Source organism: Rhinoderma darwinii, unplaced genomic scaffold, assembly GCF_050947455.1.
Source record: "Rhinoderma darwinii isolate aRhiDar2 unplaced genomic scaffold, aRhiDar2.hap1 Scaffold_2328, whole genome shotgun sequence".
NCBI classification, from domain to species: domain Eukaryota; kingdom Metazoa; phylum Chordata; class Amphibia; order Anura; family Rhinodermatidae; genus Rhinoderma; species Rhinoderma darwinii.
The window spans coordinates 23,067-44,273 of NW_027462632.1; the positions used below are offsets into that span (position 1 = coordinate 23,067).

General features: G+C 47.7%; 14 non-coding genes across 14 annotated transcripts; all 14 read left to right on the forward strand.

Moving 5' to 3' along the window:
• Window positions 1-333: 333 nt before the first annotated feature.
• Window positions 334-524, forward strand: LOC142702472 (U2 spliceosomal RNA). Its single transcript, XR_012867137.1, has one exon. It is a non-coding gene; the product is annotated as a U2 spliceosomal RNA (small nuclear RNA).
• A 1,342-nt stretch (window positions 525-1,866) lies between these two features.
• LOC142702473 (U2 spliceosomal RNA) lies at window positions 1,867-2,057 on the forward strand. Its single transcript, XR_012867138.1, has one exon. It is a non-coding gene; the product is annotated as a U2 spliceosomal RNA (small nuclear RNA).
• A 1,343-nt stretch (window positions 2,058-3,400) lies between these two features.
• On the forward strand, window positions 3,401-3,591 carry LOC142702474 (U2 spliceosomal RNA). Its single transcript, XR_012867139.1, has one exon. It is a non-coding gene; the product is annotated as a U2 spliceosomal RNA (small nuclear RNA).
• A 1,344-nt stretch (window positions 3,592-4,935) lies between these two features.
• On the forward strand, window positions 4,936-5,126 carry LOC142702475 (U2 spliceosomal RNA). Its single transcript, XR_012867140.1, has one exon. It is a non-coding gene; the product is annotated as a U2 spliceosomal RNA (small nuclear RNA).
• A 1,344-nt stretch (window positions 5,127-6,470) lies between these two features.
• On the forward strand, window positions 6,471-6,661 carry LOC142702476 (U2 spliceosomal RNA). The gene has a single exon (XR_012867141.1). It is a non-coding gene; the product is annotated as a U2 spliceosomal RNA (small nuclear RNA).
• Window positions 6,662-8,003: 1,342 nt separating this feature from the next.
• On the forward strand, window positions 8,004-8,194 carry LOC142702477 (U2 spliceosomal RNA). Its single transcript, XR_012867142.1, has one exon. It is a non-coding gene; the product is annotated as a U2 spliceosomal RNA (small nuclear RNA).
• A 1,346-nt stretch (window positions 8,195-9,540) lies between these two features.
• LOC142702478 (U2 spliceosomal RNA) lies at window positions 9,541-9,731 on the forward strand. Its single transcript, XR_012867143.1, has one exon. It is a non-coding gene; the product is annotated as a U2 spliceosomal RNA (small nuclear RNA).
• A 1,345-nt stretch (window positions 9,732-11,076) lies between these two features.
• Window positions 11,077-11,267, forward strand: LOC142702479 (U2 spliceosomal RNA). Its single transcript, XR_012867144.1, has one exon. It is a non-coding gene; the product is annotated as a U2 spliceosomal RNA (small nuclear RNA).
• A 1,346-nt stretch (window positions 11,268-12,613) lies between these two features.
• On the forward strand, window positions 12,614-12,804 carry LOC142702480 (U2 spliceosomal RNA). The gene has a single exon (XR_012867145.1). It is a non-coding gene; the product is annotated as a U2 spliceosomal RNA (small nuclear RNA).
• Window positions 12,805-14,156: 1,352 nt separating this feature from the next.
• Window positions 14,157-14,347, forward strand: LOC142702482 (U2 spliceosomal RNA). The gene has a single exon (XR_012867146.1). It is a non-coding gene; the product is annotated as a U2 spliceosomal RNA (small nuclear RNA).
• Window positions 14,348-15,689: 1,342 nt separating this feature from the next.
• Window positions 15,690-15,880, forward strand: LOC142702484 (U2 spliceosomal RNA). Its single transcript, XR_012867148.1, has one exon. It is a non-coding gene; the product is annotated as a U2 spliceosomal RNA (small nuclear RNA).
• Window positions 15,881-17,224: 1,344 nt separating this feature from the next.
• On the forward strand, window positions 17,225-17,415 carry LOC142702485 (U2 spliceosomal RNA). The gene has a single exon (XR_012867149.1). It is a non-coding gene; the product is annotated as a U2 spliceosomal RNA (small nuclear RNA).
• A 1,352-nt stretch (window positions 17,416-18,767) lies between these two features.
• Window positions 18,768-18,958, forward strand: LOC142702486 (U2 spliceosomal RNA). Its single transcript, XR_012867150.1, has one exon. It is a non-coding gene; the product is annotated as a U2 spliceosomal RNA (small nuclear RNA).
• Window positions 18,959-20,306: 1,348 nt separating this feature from the next.
• LOC142702487 (U2 spliceosomal RNA) lies at window positions 20,307-20,497 on the forward strand. The gene has a single exon (XR_012867151.1). It is a non-coding gene; the product is annotated as a U2 spliceosomal RNA (small nuclear RNA).
• Window positions 20,498-21,207: the final 710 nt, after the last annotated feature.

Sequence of the window (21,207 nt, forward strand, 5' to 3'; positions counted from 1 at the left end):
AAGGTGTGAAGGAACAAGGGGTGGCTGTGGGCATGCACTTGCTGCCGCTGCCAGTGTTTATCTGCATGGCAGGAGGGCATTTGGGCGTTGCCAGGAAGGCGTTTTTATGTAGATTCCTCCTCTTTCAGCACTGCATTGTGGTGCAAGCAAAAGAAGCAAATCCTGTGTAGCTTCCTCTCCGGCCTTTATTCACCTCCCTCCCGCTTAGTAGCTGTAAATGTGTGTGAGCCTGCAGGGCCCCATGGAATTGCCTAGGAGTAGGCTGAATCAATCGCTGCAAGGGGTGAACAGCAGTATGGGACAGGCTCGGGCAAGGCAAGGGCCGCTCGGGTTATCGCTTCTCGGCCTTTTGGCTAAGATCAAGTGTAGTATCTGTTCTTATCAGTTTAATATCTGATACGTCCCCTATCTGGGGACCATATATTAAATGGATTTTTAGAACAGGGAGATGGAAATAGAGCTTGCTCTGTCCACTCCACGCATTGACCTGGTATTGCAGTATTTCCAGGACCGGTGCACCCTTCCCTTATGTGTTGACTAAAATCAGATTCCAAAAGTGCTATTTGTGTTTGCTATTGTTTTTGTCTTTCTGATGGGATCTCCCCTTTTAATCCCATTATTTCAACACCTGTTGGACAATGCATTTGTACAGTCATGTGTGATAATGAGCTCATTTATTAAATGCAATTAATTAATACATTGCCACCTCTTGTTGTGTGTGTGTGTGTGTGTGTGTGTGTGTGTGTGTGTGTGTGTGTGTGTGTGTGTGTGTGTGTGTGTGTGTGTCTTCTGTGTTTCTGTGTTTCCGGCATTTCACATTGGAACAGCTCATTCACCTTCCTTGTCTTCTCTCCGCCCTCCCTTTTAGGTAGGTTAAAGAGCTGCACCTGAGCCAGCCACTGATTGATTGATGCAGCACCACAGTCAAATAGTGGAGTGGAGTAGGGGGAACAGCAAACAGCCATTAAAGCAGCCCGCCCGCCACAATGGACCTACCTGTGTACACTAGATGGATGTGATGGAATGTACTGTCGTCCCTACATTTCCAAGAAGAAGTAAGAATTGCAGTTGCAACAAACCCTTGCTTGCCTACAAAGAGAGCAGCAATTTGGATTTGTTACTATGTTACCTGGAAGAATAACAAACTGTGCAAGGATGGAGGTTGTAGGAGCAAAGAGAAGTTGTCTGTAAAGTTGGTGGATGCCTATTTTCCATTTTGCAGTCCCTTGTCTCCCTCTTGTGGCCTCCTGGAGGCAAATAAATGTGCAAAAAAAAGACAGCCTGGCGGCCGGCTGTTGCAGTGTTGCCCTCTCAGGCAACACTGAGTGACTGACTGAGCCGCACCGTCTTATATAAAGTTCAGACGGAACTTTGCACGTGTCATAGTGGAGCCCTCAGGATTCCAGAGCCAGCTTTCTGACATCATAATGGGGCCTGCCTCAGAGATAGATAAAAGCCTGGGCCCAGGCAGTGTTGGTCAGTGCTGCTCAGCAGGCAGCACTGGACTGGACTGGACTGGATTACAGCTGATACAAGGTGTGAAGGAACAAGGGGTGGCTGTGGGCATGCACTTGCTGCCGCTGCCAGTGTTTATCTGCATGGCAGGAGGGCATTTGGGCGTTGCCAGGAAGGCGTTTTTATGTAGATTCCTCCTCTTTCAGCACTGCATTGTGGTGCAAGCAAAAGAAGCAAATCCTGTGTAGCTTCCTCTCCGGCCTTTATTCACCTCCCTCCCGCTTAGTAGCTGTAAATGTGTGTGAGCCTGCAGGGCCCCATGGAATTGCCTAGGAGTAGGCTGAATCAATCGCTGCAAGGGGTGAACAGCAGTATGGGACAGGCTCGGGCAAGGCAAGGGCCGCTCGGGTTATCGCTTCTCGGCCTTTTGGCTAAGATCAAGTGTAGTATCTGTTCTTATCAGTTTAATATCTGATACGTCCCCTATCTGGGGACCATATATTAAATGGATTTTTAGAACAGGGAGATGGAAATAGAGCTTGCTCTGTCCACTCCACGCATTGACCTGGTATTGCAGTATTTCCAGGACCGGTGCACCCTTCCCTTATGTGTTGACTAAAATCAGATTCCAAAAGTGCTATTTGTGTTTGCTATTGTTTTTGTCTTTCTGATGGGATCTCCCCTTTTAATCCCATTATTTCAACACCTGTTGGACAATGCATTTGTACAGTCATGTGTGATAATGAGCTCATTTATTAAATGCAATTAATTAATACATTGCCACCTCTTGTGTGTGTGTGTGTGTGTGTGTGTGTGTGTGTGTGTGTGTGTGTGTGTGTGTGTGTGTGTGTGTGTGTGTGTGTGTGTCTTCTGTGTTTCTGTGTTTCCGGCATTTCACATTGGAACAGCTCATTCACCTTCCTTGTCTTCTCTCCGCCCTCCCTTTTAGGTAGGTTAAAGAGCTGCACCTGAGCCAGCCACTGATTGATTGATGCAGCACCACAGTCAAATAGTGGAGTGGAGTAGGGGGAACAGCAAACAGCCATTAAAGCAGCCCGCCCGCCACAATGGACCTACCTGTGTACACTAGATGGATGTGATGGAATGTACTGTCGTCCCTACATTTCCAAGAAGAAGTAAGAATTGCAGTTGCAACAAACCCTTGCTTGCCTACAAAGAGAGCAGCAATTTGGATTTGTTACTATGTTACCTGGAAGAATAACAAACTGTGCAAGGATGGAGGTTGTAGGAGCAAAGAGAAGTTGTCTGTAAAGTTGGTGGATGCCTATTTTCCATTTTGCAGTCCCTTGTCTCCCTCTTGTGGCCTCCTGGAGGCAAATAAATGTGCAAAAAAAAGACAGCCTGGCGGCCGGCTGTTGCAGTGTTGCCCTCTCAGGCAACACTGAGTGACTGACTGAGCCGCACCGTCTTATATAAAGTTCAGACGGAACTTTGCACGTGTCATAGTGGAGCCCTCAGGATTCCAGAGCCAGCTTTCTGACATCATAATGGGGCCTGCCTCAGAGATAGATAAAAGCCTGGGCCCAGGCAGTGTTGGTCAGTGCTGCTCAGCAGGCAGCACTGGACTGGACTGGACTGGATTACAGCTGATACAAGGTGTGAAGGAACAAGGGGTGGCTGTGGGCATGCACTTGCTGCCGCTGCCAGTGTTTATCTGCATGGCAGGAGGGCATTTGGGCGTTGCCAGGAAGGCGTTTTTATGTAGATTCCTCCTCTTTCAGCACTGCATTGTGGTGCAAGCAAAAGAAGCAAATCCTGTGTAGCTTCCTCTCCGGCCTTTATTCACCTCCCTCCCGCTTAGTAGCTGTAAATGTGTGAGCCTGCAGGGCCCCATGGAATTGCCTAGGAGTAGGCTGAATCAATCGCTGCAAGGGGTGAACAGCAGTATGGGACAGGCTCGGGCAAGGCAAGGGCCGCTCGGGTTATCGCTTCTCGGCCTTTTGGCTAAGATCAAGTGTAGTATCTGTTCTTATCAGTTTAATATCTGATACGTCCCCTATCTGGGGACCATATATTAAATGGATTTTTAGAACAGGGAGATGGAAATAGAGCTTGCTCTGTCCACTCCACGCATTGACCTGGTATTGCAGTATTTCCAGGACCGGTGCACCCTTCCCTTATGTGTTGACTAAAATCAGATTCCAAAAGTGCTATTTGTGTTTGCTATTGTTTTTGTCTTTCTGATGGGATCTCCCCTTTTAATCCCATTATTTCAACACCTGTTGGACAATGCATTTGTACAGTCATGTGTGATAATGAGCTCATTTATTAAATGCAATTAATTAATACATTGCCACCTCTTGTTGTGTGTGTGTGTGTGTGTGTGTGTGTGTGTGTGTGTGTGTGTGTGTGTGTGTGTGTGTGTGTGTGTGTGTGTGTCTTCTGTGTTTCTGTGTTTCCGGCATTTCACATTGGAACAGCTCATTCACCTTCCTTGTCTTCTCTCCGCCCTCCCTTTTAGGTAGGTTAAAGAGCTGCACCTGAGCCAGCCACTGATTGATTGATGCAGCACCACAGTCAAATAGTGGAGTGGAGTAGGGGGAACAGCAAACAGCCATTAAAGCAGCCCGCCCGCCACAATGGACCTACCTGTGTACACTAGATGGATGTGATGGAATGTACTGTCGTCCCTACATTTCCAAGAAGAAGTAAGAATTGCAGTTGCAACAAACCCTTGCTTGCCTACAAAGAGAGCAGCAATTTGGATTTGTTACTATGTTACCTGGAAGAATAACAAACTGTGCAAGGATGGAGGTTGTAGGAGCAAAGAGAAGTTGTCTGTAAAGTTGGTGGATGCCTATTTTCCATTTTGCAGTCCCTTGTCTCCCTCTTGTGGCCTCCTGGAGGCAAATAAATGTGCAAAAAAAAGACAGCCTGGCGGCCGGCTGTTGCAGTGTTGCCCTCTCAGGCAACACTGAGTGACTGACTGAGCCGCACCGTCTTATATAAAGTTCAGACGGAACTTTGCACGTGTCATAGTGGAGCCCTCAGGATTCCAGAGCCAGCTTTCTGACATCATAATGGGGCCTGCCTCAGAGATAGATAAAAGCCTGGGCCCAGGCAGTGTTGGTCAGTGCTGCTCAGCAGGCAGCACTGGACTGGACTGGACTGGATTACAGCTGATACAAGGTGTGAAGGAACAAGGGGTGGCTGTGGGCATGCACTTGCTGCCGCTGCCAGTGTTTATCTGCATGGCAGGAGGGCATTTGGGCGTTGCCAGGAAGGCGTTTTTATGTAGATTCCTCCTCTTTCAGCACTGCATTGTGGTGCAAGCAAAAGAAGCAAATCCTGTGTAGCTTCCTCTCCGGCCTTTATTCACCTCCCTCCCGCTTAGTAGCTGTAAATGTGTGTGAGCCTGCAGGGCCCCATGGAATTGCCTAGGAGTAGGCTGAATCAATCGCTGCAAGGGGTGAACAGCAGTATGGGACAGGCTCGGGCAAGGCAAGGGCCGCTCGGGTTATCGCTTCTCGGCCTTTTGGCTAAGATCAAGTGTAGTATCTGTTCTTATCAGTTTAATATCTGATACGTCCCCTATCTGGGGACCATATATTAAATGGATTTTTAGAACAGGGAGATGGAAATAGAGCTTGCTCTGTCCACTCCACGCATTGACCTGGTATTGCAGTATTTCCAGGACCGGTGCACCCTTCCCTTATGTGTTGACTAAAATCAGATTCCAAAAGTGCTATTTGTGTTTGCTATTGTTTTTGTCTTTCTGATGGGATCTCCCCTTTTAATCCCATTATTTCAACACCTGTTGGACAATGCATTTGTACAGTCATGTGTGATAATGAGCTCATTTATTAAATGCAATTAATTAATACATTGCCACCTCTTGTTGTGTGTGTGTGTGTGTGTGTGTGTGTGTGTGTGTGTGTGTGTGTGTGTGTGTGTGTGTGTGTGTGTGTGTGTGTCTTCTGTGTTTCTGTGTTTCCGGCATTTCACATTGGAACAGCTCATTCACCTTCCTTGTCTTCTCTCCGCCCTCCCTTTTAGGTAGGTTAAAGAGCTGCACCTGAGCCAGCCACTGATTGATTGATGCAGCACCACAGTCAAATAGTGGAGTGGAGTAGGGGGAACAGCAAACAGCCATTAAAGCAGCCCGCCCGCCACAATGGACCTACCTGTGTACACTAGATGGATGTGATGGAATGTACTGTCGTCCCTACATTTCCAAGAAGAAGTAAGAATTGCAGTTGCAACAAACCCTTGCTTGCCTACAAAGAGAGCAGCAATTTGGATTTGTTACTATGTTACCTGGAAGAATAACAAACTGTGCAAGGATGGAGGTTGTAGGAGCAAAGAGAAGTTGTCTGTAAAGTTGGTGGATGCCTATTTTCCATTTTGCAGTCCCTTGTCTCCCTCTTGTGGCCTCCTGGAGGCAAATAAATGTGCAAAAAAAAGACAGCCTGGCGGCCGGCTGTTGCAGTGTTGCCCTCTCAGGCAACACTGAGTGACTGACTGAGCCGCACCGTCTTATATAAAGTTCAGACGGAACTTTGCACGTGTCATAGTGGAGCCCTCAGGATTCCAGAGCCAGCTTTCTGACATCATAATGGGGCCTGCCTCAGAGATAGATAAAAGCCTGGGCCCAGGCAGTGTTGGTCAGTGCTGCTCAGCAGGCAGCACTGGACTGGACTGGACTGGATTACAGCTGATACAAGGTGTGAAGGAACAAGGGGTGGCTGTGGGCATGCACTTGCTGCCGCTGCCAGTGTTTATCTGCATGGCAGGAGGGCATTTGGGCGTTGCCAGGAAGGCGTTTTTATGTAGATTCCTCCTCTTTCAGCACTGCATTGTGGTGCAAGCAAAAGAAGCAAATCCTGTGTAGCTTCCTCTCCGGCCTTTATTCACCTCCCTCCCGCTTAGTAGCTGTAAATGTGTGTGAGCCTGCAGGGCCCCATGGAATTGCCTAGGAGTAGGCTGAATCAATCGCTGCAAGGGGTGAACAGCAGTATGGGACAGGCTCGGGCAAGGCAAGGGCCGCTCGGGTTATCGCTTCTCGGCCTTTTGGCTAAGATCAAGTGTAGTATCTGTTCTTATCAGTTTAATATCTGATACGTCCCCTATCTGGGGACCATATATTAAATGGATTTTTAGAACAGGGAGATGGAAATAGAGCTTGCTCTGTCCACTCCACGCATTGACCTGGTATTGCAGTATTTCCAGGACCGGTGCACCCTTCCCTTATGTGTTGACTAAAATCAGATTCCAAAAGTGCTATTTGTGTTTGCTATTGTTTTTGTCTTTCTGATGGGATCTCCCCTTTTAATCCCATTATTTCAACACCTGTTGGACAATGCATTTGTACAGTCATGTGTGATAATGAGCTCATTTATTAAATGCAATTAATTAATACATTGCCACCTCTTGTTGTGTGTGTGTGTGTGTGTGTGTGTGTGTGTGTGTGTGTGTGTGTGTGTGTGTGTGTGTGTGTGTGTGTGTGTCTTCTGTGTTTCTGTGTTTCCGGCATTTCACATTGGAACAGCTCATTCACCTTCCTTGTCTTCTCTCCGCCCTCCCTTTTAGGTAGGTTAAAGAGCTGCACCTGAGCCAGCCACTGATTGATTGATGCAGCACCACAGTCAAATAGTGGAGTGGAGTAGGGGGAACAGCAAACAGCCATTAAAGCAGCCCGCCCGCCACAATGGACCTACCTGTGTACACTAGATGGATGTGATGGAATGTACTGTCGTCCCTACATTTCCAAGAAGAAGTAAGAATTGCAGTTGCAACAAACCCTTGCTTGCCTACAAAGAGAGCAGCAATTTGGATTTGTTACTATGTTACCTGGAAGAATAACAAACTGTGCAAGGATGGAGGTTGTAGGAGCAAAGAGAAGTTGTCTGTAAAGTTGGTGGATGCCTATTTTCCATTTTGCAGTCCCTTGTCTCCCTCTTGTGGCCTCCTGGAGGCAAATAAATGTGCAAAAAAAAGACAGCCTGGCGGCCGGCTGTTGCAGTGTTGCCCTCTCAGGCAACACTGAGTGACTGACTGAGCCGCACCGTCTTATATAAAGTTCAGACGGAACTTTGCACGTGTCATAGTGGAGCCCTCAGGATTCCAGAGCCAGCTTTCTGACATCATAATGGGGCCTGCCTCAGAGATAGATAAAAGCCTGGGCCCAGGCAGTGTTGGTCAGTGCTGCTCAGCAGGCAGCACTGGACTGGACTGGACTGGATTACAGCTGATACAAGGTGTGAAGGAACAAGGGGTGGCTGTGGGCATGCACTTGCTGCCGCTGCCAGTGTTTATCTGCATGGCAGGAGGGCATTTGGGCGTTGCCAGGAAGGCGTTTTTATGTAGATTCCTCCTCTTTCAGCACTGCATTGTGGTGCAAGCAAAAGAAGCAAATCCTGTGTAGCTTCCTCTCCGGCCTTTATTCACCTCCCTCCCGCTTAGTAGCTGTAAATGTGTGTGAGCCTGCAGGGCCCCATGGAATTGCCTAGGAGTAGGCTGAATCAATCGCTGCAAGGGGTGAACAGCAGTATGGGACAGGCTCGGGCAAGGCAAGGGCCGCTCGGGTTATCGCTTCTCGGCCTTTTGGCTAAGATCAAGTGTAGTATCTGTTCTTATCAGTTTAATATCTGATACGTCCCCTATCTGGGGACCATATATTAAATGGATTTTTAGAACAGGGAGATGGAAATAGAGCTTGCTCTGTCCACTCCACGCATTGACCTGGTATTGCAGTATTTCCAGGACCGGTGCACCCTTCCCTTATGTGTTGACTAAAATCAGATTCCAAAAGTGCTATTTGTGTTTGCTATTGTTTTTGTCTTTCTGATGGGATCTCCCCTTTTAATCCCATTATTTCAACACCTGTTGGACAATGCATTTGTACAGTCATGTGTGATAATGAGCTCATTTATTAAATGCAATTAATTAATACATTGCCACCTCTTGTTGTGTGTGTGTGTGTGTGTGTGTGTGTGTGTGTGTGTGTGTGTGTGTGTGTGTGTGTGTGTGTGTGTGTGTGTGTGTCTTCTGTGTTTCTGTGTTTCCGGCATTTCACATTGGAACAGCTCATTCACCTTCCTTGTCTTCTCTCCGCCCTCCCTTTTAGGTAGGTTAAAGAGCTGCACCTGAGCCAGCCACTGATTGATTGATGCAGCACCACAGTCAAATAGTGGAGTGGAGTAGGGGGAACAGCAAACAGCCATTAAAGCAGCCCGCCCGCCACAATGGACCTACCTGTGTACACTAGATGGATGTGATGGAATGTACTGTCGTCCCTACATTTCCAAGAAGAAGTAAGAATTGCAGTTGCAACAAACCCTTGCTTGCCTACAAAGAGAGCAGCAATTTGGATTTGTTACTATGTTACCTGGAAGAATAACAAACTGTGCAAGGATGGAGGTTGTAGGAGCAAAGAGAAGTTGTCTGTAAAGTTGGTGGATGCCTATTTTCCATTTTGCAGTCCCTTGTCTCCCTCTTGTGGCCTCCTGGAGGCAAATAAATGTGCAAAAAAAAGACAGCCTGGCGGCCGGCTGTTGCAGTGTTGCCCTCTCAGGCAACACTGAGTGACTGACTGAGCCGCACCGTCTTATATAAAGTTCAGACGGAACTTTGCACGTGTCATAGTGGAGCCCTCAGGATTCCAGAGCCAGCTTTCTGACATCATAATGGGGCCTGCCTCAGAGATAGATAAAAGCCTGGGCCCAGGCAGTGTTGGTCAGTGCTGCTCAGCAGGCAGCACTGGACTGGACTGGACTGGATTACAGCTGATACAAGGTGTGAAGGAACAAGGGGTGGCTGTGGGCATGCACTTGCTGCCGCTGCCAGTGTTTATCTGCATGGCAGGAGGGCATTTGGGCGTTGCCAGGAAGGCGTTTTTATGTAGATTCCTCCTCTTTCAGCACTGCATTGTGGTGCAAGCAAAAGAAGCAAATCCTGTGTAGCTTCCTCTCCGGCCTTTATTCACCTCCCTCCCGCTTAGTAGCTGTAAATGTGTGTGAGCCTGCAGGGCCCCATGGAATTGCCTAGGAGTAGGCTGAATCAATCGCTGCAAGGGGTGAACAGCAGTATGGGACAGGCTCGGGCAAGGCAAGGGCCGCTCGGGTTATCGCTTCTCGGCCTTTTGGCTAAGATCAAGTGTAGTATCTGTTCTTATCAGTTTAATATCTGATACGTCCCCTATCTGGGGACCATATATTAAATGGATTTTTAGAACAGGGAGATGGAAATAGAGCTTGCTCTGTCCACTCCACGCATTGACCTGGTATTGCAGTATTTCCAGGACCGGTGCACCCTTCCCTTATGTGTTGACTAAAATCAGATTCCAAAAGTGCTATTTGTGTTTGCTATTGTTTTTGTCTTTCTGATGGGATCTCCCCTTTTAATCCCATTATTTCAACACCTGTTGGACAATGCATTTGTACAGTCATGTGTGATAATGAGCTCATTTATTAAATGCAATTAATTAATACATTGCCACCTCTTGTGTGTGTGTGTGTGTGTGTGTGTGTGTGTGTGTGTGTGTGTGTGTGTGTGTGTGTGTGTGTGTGTGTGTGTGTGTGTCTTCTGTGTTTCTGTGTTTCCGGCATTTCACATTGGAACAGCTCATTCACCTTCCTTGTCTTCTCTCCGCCCTCCCTTTTAGGTAGGTTAAAGAGCTGCACCTGAGCCAGCCACTGATTGATTGATGCAGCACCACAGTCAAATAGTGGAGTGGAGTAGGGGGAACAGCAAACAGCCATTAAAGCAGCCCGCCCGCCACAATGGACCTACCTGTGTACACTAGATGGATGTGATGGAATGTACTGTCGTCCCTACATTTCCAAGAAGAAGTAAGAATTGCAGTTGCAACAAACCCTTGCTTGCCTACAAAGAGAGCAGCAATTTGGATTTGTTACTATGTTACCTGGAAGAATAACAAACTGTGCAAGGATGGAGGTTGTAGGAGCAAAGAGAAGTTGTCTGTAAAGTTGGTGGATGCCTATTTTCCATTTTGCAGTCCCTTGTCTCCCTCTTGTGGCCTCCTGGAGGCAAATAAATGTGCAAAAAAAAGACAGCCTGGCGGCCGGCTGTTGCAGTGTTGCCCTCTCAGGCAACACTGAGTGACTGACTGAGCCGCACCGTCTTATATAAAGTTCAGACGGAACTTTGCACGTGTCATAGTGGAGCCCTCAGGATTCCAGAGCCAGCTTTCTGACATCATAATGGGGCCTGCCTCAGAGATAGATAAAAGCCTGGGCCCAGGCAGTGTTGGTCAGTGCTGCTCAGCAGGCAGCACTGGACTGGACTGGACTGGATTACAGCTGATACAAGGTGTGAAGGAACAAGGGGTGGCTGTGGGCATGCACTTGCTGCCGCTGCCAGTGTTTATCTGCATGGCAGGAGGGCATTTGGGCGTTGCCAGGAAGGCGTTTTTATGTAGATTCCTCCTCTTTCAGCACTGCATTGTGGTGCAAGCAAAAGAAGCAAATCCTGTGTAGCTTCCTCTCCGGCCTTTATTCACCTCCCTCCCGCTTAGTAGCTGTAAATGTGTGTGAGCCTGCAGGGCCCCATGGAATTGCCTAGGAGTAGGCTGAATCAATCGCTGCAAGGGGTGAACAGCAGTATGGGACAGGCTCGGGCAAGGCAAGGGCCGCTCGGGTTATCGCTTCTCGGCCTTTTGGCTAAGATCAAGTGTAGTATCTGTTCTTATCAGTTTAATATCTGATACGTCCCCTATCTGGGGACCATATATTAAATGGATTTTTAGAACAGGGAGATGGAAATAGAGCTTGCTCTGTCCACTCCACGCATTGACCTGGTATTGCAGTATTTCCAGGACCGGTGCACCCTTCCCTTATGTGTTGACTAAAATCAGATTCCAAAAGTGCTATTTGTGTTTGCTATTGTTTTTGTCTTTCTGATGGGATCTCCCCTTTTAATCCCATTATTTCAACACCTGTTGGACAATGCATTTGTACAGTCATGTGTGATAATGAGCTCATTTATTAAATGCAATTAATTAATACATTGCCACCTCTTGTTGTGTGTGTGTGTGTGTGTGTGTGTGTGTGTGTGTGTGTGTGTGTGTGTGTGTGTGTGTGTGTGTGTGTGTGTGTGTCTTCTGTGTTTCTGTGTTTCCGGCATTTCACATTGGAACAGCTCATTCACCTTCCTTGTCTTCTCTCCGCCCTCCCTTTTAGGTAGGTTAAAGAGCTGCACCTGAGCCAGCCACTGATTGATTGATGCAGCACCACAGTCAAATAGTGGAGTGGAGTAGGGGGAACAGCAAACAGCCATTAAAGCAGCCCGCCCGCCACAATGGACCTACCTGTGTACACTAGATGGATGTGATGGAATGTACTGTCGTCCCTACATTTCCAAGAAGAAGTAAGAATTGCAGTTGCAACAAACCCTTGCTTGCCTACAAAGAGAGCAGCAATTTGGATTTGTTACTATGTTACCTGGAAGAATAACAAACTGTGCAAGGATGGAGGTTGTAGGAGCAAAGAGAAGTTGTCTGTAAAGTTGGTGGATGCCTATTTTCCATTTTGCAGTCCCTTGTCTCCCTCTTGTGGCCTCCTGGAGGCAAATAAATGTGCAAAAAAAAGACAGCCTGGCGGCCGGCTGTTGCAGTGTTGCCCTCTCAGGCAACACTGAGTGACTGACTGAGCCGCACCGTCTTATATAAAGTTCAGACGGAACTTTGCACGTGTCATAGTGGAGCCCTCAGGATTCCAGAGCCAGCTTTCTGACATCATAATGGGGCCTGCCTCAGAGATAGATAAAAGCCTGGGCCCAGGCAGTGTTGGTCAGTGCTGCTCAGCAGGCAGCACTGGACTGGACTGGACTGGATTACAGCTGATACAAGGTGTGAAGGAACAAGGGGTGGCTGTGGGCATGCACTTGCTGCCGCTGCCAGTGTTTATCTGCATGGCAGGAGGGCATTTGGGCGTTGCCAGGAAGGCGTTTTTATGTAGATTCCTCCTCTTTCAGCACTGCATTGTGGTGCAAGCAAAAGAAGCAAATCCTGTGTAGCTTCCTCTCCGGCCTTTATTCACCTCCCTCCCGCTTAGTAGCTGTAAATGTGTGTGAGCCTGCAGGGCCCCATGGAATTGCCTAGGAGTAGGCTGAATCAATCGCTGCAAGGGGTGAACAGCAGTATGGGACAGGCTCGGGCAAGGCAAGGGCCGCTCGGGTTATCGCTTCTCGGCCTTTTGGCTAAGATCAAGTGTAGTATCTGTTCTTATCAGTTTAATATCTGATACGTCCCCTATCTGGGGACCATATATTAAATGGATTTTTAGAACAGGGAGATGGAAATAGAGCTTGCTCTGTCCACTCCACGCATTGACCTGGTATTGCAGTATTTCCAGGACCGGTGCACCCTTCCCTTATGTGTTGACTAAAATCAGATTCCAAAAGTGCTATTTGTGTTTGCTATTGTTTTTGTCTTTCTGATGGGATCTCCCCTTTTAATCCCATTATTTCAACACCTGTTGGACAATGCATTTGTACAGTCATGTGTGATAATGAGCTCATTTATTAAATGCAATTAATTAATACATTGCCACCTCGTTGTGTGTGTGTGTGTGTGTGTGTGTGTGTGTGTGTGTGTGTGTGTGTGTGTGTGTGTGTGTGTGTGTGTGTGTGTGTGTGTGTGTCTTCTGTGTTTCTGTGTTTCCGGCATTTCACATTGGAACAGCTCATTCACCTTCCTTGTCTTCTCTCCGCCCTCCCTTTTAGGTAGGTTAAAGAGCTGCACCTGAGCCAGCCACTGATTGATTGATGCAGCACCACAGTCAAATAGTGGAGTGGAGTAGGGGGAACAGCAAACAGCCATTAAAGCAGCCCGCCCGCCACAATGGACCTACCTGTGTACACTAGATGGATGTGATGGAATGTACTGTCGTCCCTACATTTCCAAGAAGAAGTAAGAATTGCAGTTGCAACAAACCCTTGCTTGCCTACAAAGAGAGCAGCAATTTGGATTTGTTACTATGTTACCTGGAAGAATAACAAACTGTGCAAGGATGGAGGTTGTAGGAGCAAAGAGAAGTTGTCTGTAAAGTTGGTGGATGCCTATTTTCCATTTTGCAGTCCCTTGTCTCCCTCTTGTGGCCTCCTGGAGGCAAATAAATGTGCAAAAAAAAGACAGCCTGGCGGCCGGCTGTTGCAGTGTTGCCCTCTCAGGCAACACTGAGTGACTGACTGAGCCGCACCGTCTTATATAAAGTTCAGACGGAACTTTGCACGTGTCATAGTGGAGCCCTCAGGATTCCAGAGCCAGCTTTCTGACATCATAATGGGGCCTGCCTCAGAGATAGATAAAAGCCTGGGCCCAGGCAGTGTTGGTCAGTGCTGCTCAGCAGGCAGCACTGGACTGGACTGGACTGGATTACAGCTGATACAAGGTGTGAAGGAACAAGGGGTGGCTGTGGGCATGCACTTGCTGCCGCTGCCAGTGTTTATCTGCATGGCAGGAGGGCATTTGGGCGTTGCCAGGAAGGCGTTTTTATGTAGATTCCTCCTCTTTCAGCACTGCATTGTGGTGCAAGCAAAAGAAGCAAATCCTGTGTAGCTTCCTCTCCGGCCTTTATTCACCTCCCTCCCGCTTAGTAGCTGTAAATGTGTGTGAGCCTGCAGGGCCCCATGGAATTGCCTAGGAGTAGGCTGAATCAATCGCTGCAAGGGGTGAACAGCAGTATGGGACAGGCTCGGGCAAGGCAAGGGCCGCTCGGGTTATCGCTTCTCGGCCTTTTGGCTAAGATCAAGTGTAGTATCTGTTCTTATCAGTTTAATATCTGATACGTCCCCTATCTGGGGACCATATATTAAATGGATTTTTAGAACAGGGAGATGGAAATAGAGCTTGCTCTGTCCACTCCACGCATTGACCTGGTATTGCAGTATTTCCAGGACCGGTGCACCCTTCCCTTATGTGTTGACTAAAATCAGATTCCAAAAGTGCTATTTGTGTTTGCTATTGTTTTTGTCTTTCTGATGGGATCTCCCCTTTTAATCCCATTATTTCAACACCTGTTGGACAATGCATTTGTACAGTCATGTGTGATAATGAGCTCATTTATTAAATGCAATTAATTAATACATTGCCACCTCTTGTTGTGTGTGTGTGTGTGTGTGTGTGTGTGTGTGTGTGTGTGTGTGTGTGTGTGTGTGTGTGTGTGTGTGTGTGTGTCTTCTGTGTTTCTGTGTTTCCGGCATTTCACATTGGAACAGCTCATTCACCTTCCTTGTCTTCTCTCCGCCCTCCCTTTTAGGTAGGTTAAAGAGCTGCACCTGAGCCAGCCACTGATTGATTGATGCAGCACCACAGTCAAATAGTGGAGTGGAGTAGGGGGAACAGCAAACAGCCATTAAAGCAGCCCGCCCGCCACAATGGACCTACCTGTGTACACTAGATGGATGTGATGGAATGTACTGTCGTCCCTACATTTCCAAGAAGAAGTAAGAATTGCAGTTGCAACAAACCCTTGCTTGCCTACAAAGAGAGCAGCAATTTGGATTTGTTACTATGTTACCTGGAAGAATAACAAACTGTGCAAGGATGGAGGTTGTAGGAGCAAAGAGAAGTTGTCTGTAAAGTTGGTGGATGCCTATTTTCCATTTTGCAGTCCCTTGTCTCCCTCTTGTGGCCTCCTGGAGGCAAATAAATGTGCAAAAAAAAGACAGCCTGGCGGCCGGCTGTTGCAGTGTTGCCCTCTCAGGCAACACTGAGTGACTGACTGAGCCGCACCGTCTTATATAAAGTTCAGACGGAACTTTGCACGTGTCATAGTGGAGCCCTCAGGATTCCAGAGCCAGCTTTCTGACATCATAATGGGGCCTGCCTCAGAGATAGATAAAAGCCTGGGCCCAGGCAGTGTTGGTCAGTGCTGCTCAGCAGGCAGCACTGGACTGGACTGGACTGGATTACAGCTGATACGTGTGAAGGAACAAGGGGTGGCTGTGGGCATGCACTTGCTGCCGCTGCCAGTGTTTATCTGCATGGCAGGAGGGCATTTGGGCGTTGCCAGGAAGGCGTTTTTATGTAGATTCCTCCTCTTTCAGCACTGCATTGTGGTGCAAGCAAAAGAAGCAAATCCTGTGTAGCTTCCTCTCCGGCCTTTATTCACCTCCCTCCCGCTTAGTAGCTGTAAATGTGTGTGAGCCTGCAGGGCCCCATGGAATTGCCTAGGAGTAGGCTGAATCAATCGCTGCAAGGGTGTGAACAGCAGTATGGGACAGGCTCGGGCAAGGCAAGGGCCGCTCGGGTTATCGCTTCTCGGCCTTTTGGCTAAGATCAAGTGTAGTATCTGTTCTTATCAGTTTAATATCTGATACGTCCCCTATCTGGGGACCATATATTAAATGGATTTTTAGAACAGGGAGATGGAAATAGAGCTTGCTCTGTCCACTCCACGCATTGACCTGGTATTGCAGTATTTCCAGGACCGGTGCACCCTTCCCTTATGTGTTGACTAAAATCAGATTCCAAAAGTGCTATTTGTGTTTGCTATTGTTTTTGTCTTTCTGATGGGATCTCCCCTTTTAATCCCATTATTTCAACACCTGTTGGACAATGCATTTGTACAGTCATGTGTGATAATGAGCTCATTTATTAAATGCAATTAATTAATACATTGCCACCTCTTGTTGTGTGTGTGTGTGTGTGTGTGTGTGTGTGTGTGTGTGTGTGTGTGTGTGTGTGTGTGTGTGTGTGTGTGTGTGTCTTCTGTGTTTCTGTGTTTCCGGCATTTCACATTGGAACAGCTCATTCACCTTCCTTGTCTTCTCTCCGCCCTCCCTTTTAGGTAGGTTAAAGAGCTGCACCTGAGCCAGCCACTGATTGATTGATGCAGCACCACAGTCAAATAGTGGAGTGGAGTAGGGGGAACAGCAAACAGCCATTAAAGCAGCCCGCCCGCCACAATGGACCTACCTGTGTACACTAGATGGATGTGATGGAATGTACTGTCGTCCCTACATTTCCAAGAAGAAGTAAGAATTGCAGTTGCAACAAACCCTTGCTTGCCTACAAAGAGAGCAGCAATTTGGATTTGTTACTATGTTACCTGGAAGAATAACAAACTGTGCAAGGATGGAGGTTGTAGGAGCAAAGAGAAGTTGTCTGTAAAGTTGGTGGATGCCTATTTTCCATTTTGCAGTCCCTTGTCTCCCTCTTGTGGCCTCCTGGAGGCAAATAAATGTGCAAAAAAAAGACAGCCTGGCGGCCGGCTGTTGCAGTGTTGCCCTCTCAGGCAACACTGAGTGACTGACTGAGCCGCACCGTCTTATATAAAGTTCAGACGGAACTTTGCACGTGTCATAGTGGAGCCCTCAGGATTCCAGAGCCAGCTTTCTGACATCATAATGGGGCCTGCCTCAGAGATAGATAAAAGCCTGGGCCCAGGCAGTGTTGGTCAGTGCTGCTCAGCAGGCAGCACTGGACTGGACTGGACTGGATTACAGCTGATACAAGGTGTGAAGGAACAAGGGGTGGCTGTGGGCATGCACTTGCTGCCGCTGCCAGTGTTTATCTGCATGGCAGGAGGGCATTTGGGCGTTGCCAGGAAGGCGTTTTTATGTAGATTCCTCCTCTTTCAGCACTGCATTGTGGTGCAAGCAAAAGAAGCAAATCCTGTGTAGCTTCCTCTCCGGCCTTTATTCACCTCCCTCCCGCTTAGTAGCTGTAAATGTGTGTGAGCCTGCAGGGCCCCATGGAATTGCCTAGGAGTAGGCTGAATCAATCGCTGCAAGGGGTGAACAGCAGTATGGGACAGGCTCGGGCAAGGCAAGGGCCGCTCGGGTTATCGCTTCTCGGCCTTTTGGCTAAGATCAAGTGTAGTATCTGTTCTTATCAGTTTAATATCTGATACGTCCCCTATCTGGGGACCATATATTAAATGGATTTTTAGAACAGGGAGATGGAAATAGAGCTTGCTCTGTCCACTCCACGCATTGACCTGGTATTGCAGTATTTCCAGGACCGGTGCACCCTTCCCTTATGTGTTGACTAAAATCAGATTCCAAAAGTGCTATTTGTGTTTGCTATTGTTTTTGTCTTTCTGATGGGATCTCCCCTTTTAATCCCATTATTTCAACACCTGTTGGACAATGCATTTGTACAGTCATGTGTGATAATGAGCTCATTTATTAAATGCAATTAATTAATACATTGCCACCTCTTGTTGTGTGTGTGTGTGTGTGTGTGTGTGTGTGTGTGTGTGTGTGTGTGTGTGTGTGTGTGTGTGTGTGTGTGTGTGTGTGTGTGTCTTCTGTGTTTCTGTGTTTCCGGCATTTCACATTGGAACAGCTCATTCACCTTCCTTGTCTTCTCTCCGCCCTCCCTTTTAGGTAGGTTAAAGAGCTGCACCTGAGCCAGCCACTGATTGATTGATGCAGCACCACAGTCAAATAGTGGAGTGGAGTAGGGGGAACAGCAAACAGCCATTAAAGCAGCCCGCCCGCCACAATGGACCTACCTGTGTACACTAGATGGATGTGATGGAATGTACTGTCGTCCCTACATTTCCAAGAAGAAGTAAGAATTGCAGTTGCAACAAACCCTTGCTTGCCTACAAAGAGAGCAGCAATTTGGATTTGTTACTATGTTACCTGGAAGAATAACAAACTGTGCAAGGATGGAGGTTGTAGGAGCAAAGAGAAGTTGTCTGTAAAGTTGGTGGATGCCTATTTTCCATTTTGCAGTCCCTTGTCTCCCTCTTGTGGCCTCCTGGAGGCAAATAAATGTGCAAAAAAAAGACAGCCTGGCGGCCGGCTGTTGCAGTGTTGCCCTCTCAGGCAACACTGAGTGACTGACTGAGCCGCACCGTCTTATATAAAGTTCAGACGGAACTTTGCACGTGTCATAGTGGAGCCCTCAGGATTCCAGAGCCAGCTTTCTGACATCATAATGGGGCCTGCCTCAGAGATAGATAAAAGCCTGGGCCCAGGCAGTGTTGGTCAGTGCTGCTCAGCAGGCAGCACTGGACTGGACTGGACTGGATTACAGCTGATACAAGGTGTGAAGGAACAAGGGGTGGCTGTGGGCATGCACTTGCTGCCGCTGCCAGTGTTTATCTGCATGGCAGGAGGGCATTTGGGCGTTGCCAGGAAGGCGTTTTTATGTAGATTCCTCCTCTTTCAGCACTGCATTGTGGTGCAAGCAAAAGAAGCAAATCCTGTGTAGCTTCCTCTCCGGCCTTTATTCACCTCCCTCCCGCTTAGTAGCTGTAAATGTGTGTGAGCCTGCAGGGCCCCATGGAATTGCCTAGGAGTAGGCTGAATCAATCGCTGCAAGGGGTGAACAGCAGTATGGGACAGGCTCGGGCAAGGCAAGGGCCGCTCGGGTTATCGCTTCTCGGCCTTTTGGCTAAGATCAAGTGTAGTATCTGTTCTTATCAGTTTAATATCTGATACGTCCCCTATCTGGGGACCATATATTAAATGGATTTTTAGAACAGGGAGATGGAAATAGAGCTTGCTCTGTCCACTCCACGCATTGACCTGGTATTGCAGTATTTCCAGGACCGGTGCACCCTTCCCTTATGTGTTGACTAAAATCAGATTCCAAAAGTGCTATTTGTGTTTGCTATTGTTTTTGTCTTTCTGATGGGATCTCCCCTTTTAATCCCATTATTTCAACACCTGTTGGACAATGCATTTGTACAGTCATGTGTGATAATGAGCTCATTTATTAAATGCAATTAATTAATACATTGCCACCTCTTGTTGTGTGTGTGTGTGTGTGTGTGTGTGTGTGTGTGTGTGTGTGTGTGTGTGTGTGTGTGTGTGTGTGTGTGTGTGTGTGTCTTCTGTGTTTCTGTGTTTCCGGCATTTCACATTGGAACAGCTCATTCACCTTCCTTGTCTTCTCTCCGCCCTCCCTTTTAGGTAGGTTAAAGAGCTGCACCTGAGCCAGCCACTGATTGATTGATGCAGCACCACAGTCAAATAGTGGAGTGGAGTAGGGGGAACAGCAAACAGCCATTAAAGCAGCCCGCCCGCCACAATGGACCTACCTGTGTACACTAGATGGATGTGATGGAATGTACTGTCGTCCCTACATTTCCAAGAAGAAGTAAGAATTGCAGTTGCAACAAACCCTTGCTTGCCTACAAAGAGAGCAGCAATTTGGATTTGTTACTATGTTACCTGGAAGAATAACAAACTGTGCAAGGATGGAGGTTGTAGGAGCAAAGAGAAGTTGTCTGTAAAGTTGGTGGATGCCTATTTTCCATTTTGCAGTCCCTTGTCTCCCTCTTGTGGCCTCCTGGAGGCAAATAAATGTGCAAAAAAAAGACAGCCTGGCGGCCGGCTGTTGCAGTGTTGCCCTCTCAGGCAACACTGAGTGACTGACTGAGCCGCACCGTCTTATATAAAGTTCAGACGGAACTTTGCACGTGTCATAGTGGAGCCCTCAGGATTCCAGAGCCAGCTTTCTGACATCATAATGGGGCCTGCCTCAGAGATAGATAAAAGCCTGGGCCCAGGCAGTGTTGGTCAGTGCTGCTCAGCAGGCAGCACTGGACTGGACTGGACTGGATTACAGCTGATACAAGGTGTGAAGGAACAAGGGGTGGCTGTGGGCATGCACTTGCTGCCGCTGCCAGTGTTTATCTGCATGGCAGGAGGGCATTTGGGCGTTGCCAGGAAGGCGTTTTTATGTAGATTCCTCCTCTTTCAGCACTGCATTGTGGTGCAAGCAAAAGAAGCAAATCCTGTGTAGCTTCCTCTCCGGCCTTTATTCACCTCCCTCCCGCTTAGTAGCTGTAAATGTGTGTGAGCCTGCAGGGCCCCATGGAATTGCCTAGGAGTAGGCTGAATCAATCGCTGCAAGGGGTGAACAGCAGTATGGGACAGGCTCGGGCAAGGCAAGGGCCGCTCGGGTTATCGCTTCTCGGCCTTTTGGCTAAGATCAAGTGTAGTATCTGTTCTTATCAGTTTAATATCTGATACGTCCCCTATCTGGGGACCATATATTAAATGGATTTTTAGAACAGGGAGATGGAAATAGAGCTTGCTCTGTCCACTCCACGCATTGACCTGGTATTGCAGTATTTCCAGGACCGGTGCACCCTTCCCTTATGTGTTGACTAAAATCAGATTCCAAAAGTGCTATTTGTGTTTGCTATTGTTTTTGTCTTTCTGATGGGATCTCCCCTTTTAATCCCATTATTTCAACACCTGTTGGACAATGCATTTGTACAGTCATGTGTGATAATGAGCTCATTTATTAAATGCAATTAATTAATACATTGCCACCTCTTGTTGTGTGTGTGTGTGTGTGTGTGTGTGTGTGTGTGTGTGTGTGTGTGTGTGTGTGTGTGTGTGTGTGTGTGTGTGTGTGTCTTCTGTGTTTCTGTGTTTCCGGCATTTCACATTGGAACAGCTCATTCACCTTCCTTGTCTTCTCTCCGCCCTCCCTTTTAGGTAGGTTAAAGAGCTGCACCTGAGCCAGCCACTGATTGATTGATGCAGCACCACAGTCAAATAGTGGAGTGGAGTAGGGGGAACAGCAAACAGCCATTAAAGCAGCCCGCCCGCCACAATGGACCTACCTGTGTACACTAGATGGATGTGATGGAATGTACTGTCGTCCCTACATTTCCAAGAAGAAGTAAGAATTGCAGTTGCAACAAACCCTTGCTTGCCTACAAAGAGAGCAGCAATTTGGATTTGTTACTATGTTACCTGGAAGAATAACAAACTGTGCAAGGATGGAGGTTGTAGGAGCAAAGAGAAGTTGTCTGTAAAGTTGGTGGATGCCTATTTTCCATTTTGCAGTCCCTT